Source organism: Lactuca serriola, chromosome 7, assembly GCF_051521515.1.
Source record: "Lactuca serriola cultivar US96UC23 chromosome 7, Lser_US96UC23_V15, whole genome shotgun sequence".
Classification (NCBI taxonomy): Eukaryota; Viridiplantae; Streptophyta; class Magnoliopsida; order Asterales; family Asteraceae; genus Lactuca; species Lactuca serriola.
Genome location: NC_136414.1, coordinates 107,643,259 through 107,650,174, shown reverse-complemented (window position 1 = coordinate 107,650,174; position 6,916 = coordinate 107,643,259). Strand labels below are relative to the sequence as shown.

General features: G+C 37.8%; 1 non-coding gene across 1 annotated transcript; it reads right to left on the bottom strand.

Moving 5' to 3' along the window:
* Positions 1 to 6,549: 6,549 nt before the first annotated feature.
* Positions 6,550 to 6,656, bottom strand: LOC145065204 (small nucleolar RNA R71). Its single transcript, XR_013688350.1, has one exon. It is a non-coding gene; the product is annotated as a small nucleolar RNA R71 (small nucleolar RNA).
* Positions 6,657 to 6,916: the final 260 nt, after the last annotated feature.

Genomic DNA, 6,916 nt, shown 5'->3' with positions numbered 1-6,916 from the left:
CTCAAACCAGGGCTCTGATACCAACTTGAAACAACCCAAAAATACGACCCAAAAATTTCGTTTTTCAACATAACCAAAAACCATAATCTGAGTGTCATATCATAAACCATACATGATGTATCTCAAAATAATAATAAAACACTGTGCGGAAAACTGTATCATATCCATGTCATATAAAAATCAAGAACCAAATCAACTCCCAGGATAAAAGCTGAAGCTGTGGTGTGTGCGATGCCATCATCCCGAGCTCTTCCCTCTACTTGCGGAAGTACCTGAAACCAAAACTGAAACTGTAAGCACGTAGCTTAGTGAGCTCCTCCAAACTACCACATACCATACAATACATAATAAGCACATACTGGGCCTTGCCCACTGCATCAGATCGAGGTCTGGAACTAGCTGCATCGGACCGAAGTCCGGAACTGACTGGGACCTTGTCCCCTGCATCGGACCAGAGTCCGGAACTAACTGCATCGGACCGAAGTCCGGAACTAACTGCATCGGACCGAAATCCGGAACTGACTGCATCGGACCGATGTCCGGAACTAACTGCATCGGACCGAAGTCCGGAACTGACTGATCATGACATAGCATAACACATAACAACTATTATAATCACACATACTGCATACTGCATCGGACCAAAGTCCGGAACACATACACGAATATGCTTGAATCACAAAGACATCAAGCACTCTAGCTACTGCATCAGACTAAAGACCAGAACTACTGATAATTACACGGGCCGACATTGTGGCCGTAGACCCGTTCCTACTGAAGGGAAACTCACCTCGTGAACTGGCTGTTGAGTGTATGGCTCTGGAAGCTAGTTGTTGCTGCTCCGGTATCTCCCCGGCTACAAGTCCATAAACACACTCAATCAAATACTAAACATTGCACTGGGTAAAATGACTCTTTTACCCTTGGTCAAAGTCAACTCTCAGACAAAGTCAACTCTCGGTCAAAGTCAACCCATAGTTGACCTGACTCGCCGAGTTGGGCCGCCAACTCGCCGAGTCCCTATTCTCACTCCTCGACTCAACTCGCTGCTACTCGTCGAGTATGGCATCGACTCGACGAGTACTCTCCCGATCCAAGAACTCAGACAATCTTCATCCGACTCGCCGAGTCCTATGAACAACTCGACGAGTTGTTCTTGAGCTTAAGAAGATTGCCTTGGACTCGCCGAGTTGTATGAACAACTCGCCGAGTCCCCCGATTACTGAGTCTACCTTCAAACTCGCTGAGTCCACTCCCTTACTCACTGGTCCCACTCGATACCGCTCAAAAGGAAGAAATCGGGGACTCGCGACTAGACTCGTCGAGTCGTTCTTCCGACTCGTCGAGTCACCGCCATGCAACTATTCTACACTCGATTCTGATCGAATCCAATACATACAAATGATAGATCTGAGTCCAATAAGCTGATTTACCACGTAAAGTTTCCAACTTTACGTGTACAAACGCATGAACAAGGGAATAAAGGCTAAAAGAGGCTTAAAAGGGGTAGATCTAGGGTTAATGTGCAAAATAGCTCCATAAAGGCAATAGATCTGGGCTCTACAACTCCTAAATGAACAGATCTAAGGTTATCTCGGCATAAGAGAGCTTCCATATCAACATAAGGCTTTAGAAAGACATAAACAAGATCTAGAAAGGGTTTCAAAGCATAAAAGGGAAGGAAATCTGAAGAATACCTCAAAGAGCTGTTGCTTTCCCTTGAATCTCTGCTCTACAATCCTTCTCCTTGCTCCTTTCTTCTTCTCCTTCTTCAAGCCTTCACAATTAGCACACAAAATCACTTAGAATTACTCAAGAACGAATTAGGGTTTTCTCACAGCTTTAGAGGGTGAAGGAGGCGAGATTGGGGGCTATAAGGTGGCTTAAATAGTGGGCAACCCGGGGATTTAGGGTTTCTCCCAGACGGGCAGACTCGCCGAGTCCAGAATATGGACTCGCCGAGTCGCCAGCTAATCACGTGCTCGAAATCCCGACCCTACTCGGCGAGTCAGGCTATGAACTCGCCGAGTCCCTCTTGCAAAACTTCAAAATAAATACCAAGGAATTACCATACCGGAGACGGGTCGTTACAAACAAATACTTTCAAACCGTTTTATAAACTGACATCAAGTCAATCCTTTCTTAGATATTAATCTTTTCAAAGGTTTTACAAAACTTATTTTATGCTTTTATATTATCAAATGCATGCCCATATATGTATAGTTATATAAGAAATGTTTAAAGGACTTAGGAAGGCTAACTCACTCTATATCATTTTCCTCGTTGGGATGTGGTTACAGGGTATCGGTTATCCGTCCGAATGTCGTCTAAATATTAGTTATATATCCTGTATACATATGTAGACATAAAAGTTTTCCTCAGTCAATTCAGTACCTTTGGGTAGCAAAGGCATACTTCAGGTCATACACGTACATTGTTAGTAACTATTATAGGTATAGTTAGGAGATACTACTTACCATTGCAAGTACAAGGAATCACACAAGAGTCAGTTCATTCATGAGTCTATACTAATACATTACATGTTACATGAGTACGTTTACATAGATACGCTTACATGAGTGCGTTTACATAGATACGCTTACATGAGTACGTTTACATAGATACACTTACATGAGTACGTTTACATAGATACTCTTACATGCATACTTTTACGTAGATAATATATGATGAGTTACTATTACATATTATATGTGTAGATACTATTATATAATTCTCCTTCTTATCTTTATTTTGTGATACATTCACATAACCGATGAGATAGATTGGACTTAATATCCTAGTACCAAAGGATACTTTGTGGGACTAACCATTCCTATCACCTCTGTTAGCTACAGAGGTAAATGCACATCTACGGATGTCTACGGTTGATACTATTATAAGTATACTTTAAGGGACTAACTAATCCTACACCCAACTGTTAGCTACAGAGGTAAATGTATATCTACGGATGTCTACAGTTAACACTGTTAGTTATCCTGATACAAAAGGATAATACTTAAGTTATTTATATTATTACCTTTAGCTTGTGACACATTCACATAACCGATGAGGTGAATTATATTTGAGTATCCTAGTACCTAAGGATACAACTTCTTATATTAATAATAATAGTAGTATAGTCGGGTCTTGGTAGAAGGCTACTTTCAAAACAGTCGGGTCTTGGTAGAAGACTACTTTCAAAACAGTCGGGTCTTGGTAGTAGACTACTTTCAAAACAGTTAAGTCTTGGTAGAAGATTTCTTTTATAGGGATCATAGGGATTCCTAGGGCTTTCCAACCACTTTCAACTACTTACAAATATTTTCATACTTATACGAACTTTCTTTCAAAACAATTTCAAGTCTTTCATTACAAGTTTTACAAATCAAAGACACATTAATACTTATGAATTCACCAGCTTTTTGGCTGATACTCGCTTTCAAAATAACTTGTATTCTCAGGTCACAAATAGATAGGTACGACTATCAGGTTTTATGAAGACGGAGCAGTTCAGACTTGTCTTTTATTTTGATTATTCATTATGTTGTCTTATATTATGAAAGAACACAGTTGTAATTAAAATTTTTACTCTTAATGCAAGGGATGATGTTGTTGCTTGTTTACTACTTTACATTGTTGTGATACATTACATGACGTCCTCCGCCCCAGAACGTTTCCGCCGTTCTCGGTTTTGGGGTGTGACATATGTGGTAAAACTTGACATATCTCGAAATATTTAACAAAAAGGGGTGAGAATCATAAACTAAAACACACTAGTCATGATACTACAAAGATAAAAGTGTTTTATATGCTTAAGATGTGAGAAACAAAACAAAAATCTTATATAAGGATCATTGTGACAAATAAAGTAAAGTTTGGGACAAATGTGACATTTTCGGTTTTATATGGACCAAAAAGTTCATATTTGCATAAAACTGAGTTTTTATGATAATCACACTTTTCAAAGGACCAAAGGTGTAAATTTTAGCAATATGGGCTTAAATTTTGGGCCTTACGGTTTTTGGGCCCAAAATGCAAAAAATGTAAATTTTTTGGGATTAAAATGTTATTTAATTAAAACTTGAGCCAAAAATGAAAATAAACCAAAAATAAGGGTTATAATGACACTTATTCCTAAATTGGGCCAAAAATGTAAAGTTTACAGAAATTGGGCCAAAAATGTAAATTTTTACAAAATAAGGGCTGGAAATGTCAATAAATGTATTTTGGACCGAAATTTTAAATTATGTTATAATTGGGCCGAAAATGCTAAGTTTAATGATTTAATGGACTAAAATGTTATTTTTCACCAAAAAGGACCAAAAGTATCATGTTATTCAAACAAGGGCTTAAAATGAAATTTTCTGTGAAAAAGGGACTGAATTTGTCAAATATGTATTTTTGGGCCAAATTTGCCAATTACTAAACATATGGGCCAAAGACATAAATTTTATAAATTAAGGGTTAAAGTGGTACTTTTAAATTAAAATAAACTAAAAATATCGTTATAACCAAACATTGTACATTTATAACATTACAAGTAAATGTTTTCGACTAAAAGTACTATACCATAACAAACAGACGAAATACAACTACGGTACGACTATTGGTCTTAGTACTCCCTATACATGTTTATTGGGCCTTCGTGATCTATTTGCATGTTTATTGGGCCCAATATAATCATTACATGTCTATTGGGCCTTAATGACCCAATTACATGCCTAATGGGCCTAACTTAGCCATTACATGCTATTGGGCCTTAGTGGCCCATTTGCATTGCTAATTTGGCCTGGAATATTCATCATATGCTTGATGGGCTATAACGTGTATGTCGCATACCTAATAAGCCTGAAAATAACTTGCATGACTAATGGGCCACTGTTGTCCTTCTTCATGTTTGTTTGGCTTGATCCTTTCACATTCAAGAATCATCTGGTGGATTGTAACCAAAATACATATAACGTTATACATATTCATGAGGTAATAATTGGGATCTAGTGAGACCTGTCGGTTGACACCACTGAGTGTATGACCGTAGCCTATAGTTATAATCAGAGTCTCCTGGAGGGAGAACGAGAGTTTGTGTATAGATCTTTACGGGGGTGACTCCCCCACACCTAAGCTATTCACTACAGTTAGACTAGGCCAGTCTAGGGTGACAAAATCTTGATCAAAACCGCCGTTTGGAAAAATGCCAAGACAGGTGAAATAGTCACTATCATGCATGGTTATAACGACTCACATAGAGATCCATTACCATCTAAACATCACGGAAATCAAATTCTTAAATCATATTGATACAAAACAATTTATACGATAATGCAAGGACTACAATGCTTTTGTAAATCAGAAAATATCGGATTTTCTGGGAAAATACTATCATTCAATACATTCTACTTACATCAACCATAAAACAGGAAATTTTGGATCATTTAATTATGCATGTTTTTGCAAATGGACATCACACATACATTTATACTCGATCATTACATCATTTTCAGACAATTTACAGAAAATATCGGATTTTCTAGGTTATACAAACAATACACAATCTTTCAGCTAAACATGCTTATGAACTCACCAACATTATATATGTTGACCATTTTCAAAATAACTTGTATTCTCAGGTATCCATTAAGCTGAAGAACCGTCAAGTGTATTTTGGGACTTTCTTTTGTGAAATGTTAATATTCGTACAATTTATGTTTTTAGATATGGAATGTAGACAATGTACCTGATGTGAACAATACAATTTGTACTATGTAATGTTTGGTGATGATTGTGTTATGTTTCATGTATATTCAATTGTGATGATATTTCAATTTATAGTCACACGAGCCCTCGGACGTTTCTGCCGTCTGGTTTGGGGGTGTGATAGTTTGCATGGTGTAACCCTAATTGTGTGAAACTATATAAAGACCCCCTCATGGAGCAAAATAGGCTCTTAGATTACAAGAAAGAGGGCTAGCCAAAATTTGCATACAAATGTTCATTCTCTAGTTATTCCAAGAAGTTTTGGTGTTGTGTGAAACATTTGAGGCATCACATTTGTGGTGCTAGGCTTACAAGGTTTTAAGGAATCAAACAACAAGAAAGGTATGTCATTCTATCTAAATTTTATATTACACGTACCTCATAATATGCTAGACAGGATGGAACCTTGGAAAAATCAATATATGCATGTATAATAGAGAAAACATAGATCCAAGGTTTCTAGGGTTGCATGTACACCATAGGAGTGTTATAATGCTCAAAACCCAACAAGTACAACCCGCAATTCCCGCCACTGCCACATTCGAGCTAAAGGGGCACATTCTTACCGTGCTGAAGGATATTCCTTTTTATGGAAAGAATCATGAGGATGCTTTTAAGCATCTAGATGAGGTCAATGACATTACAGACTATTTCAATGTCCCGAATGTTACCAAAGATACCGTCCTATTGAGGATGCTTCCCGTTACTTTTAAAGGAGTTGCAAAGGATTGGTTAAAAGCGATAGCCAATTTTGAGCAATTCTTGGAACAATTATGCCCACCATCCAAGATATCTAAACTCAAGAAGGCGATAGCCAATTTTGAGCAACAGCCAGGGGAGGTACTTTACGAGGCATGGGAACGTTATAAAGGGTTATTAAGAAATTGTCCTCAACATACACCAAGAAGTGTCCATATTCTATGATGGGGTGAATGTCTTGACAAGGCAACTCCTTGATTCTCAAGGACCACTTACAAGGAAAAACCCAAATGAGATCAAGGTGTTAATTGAAGAATTTGCGATGCATTTACGTGAATATCACAACCCAAGACACTAGGGAGCAAAAGGCATCGGGAGTGGATATTCTAAAGACATGGCAGCAGTACTAGCTATGCTTGATACTATGGATAGGAAAATGACAAAGATGGACCAATTAATTCAT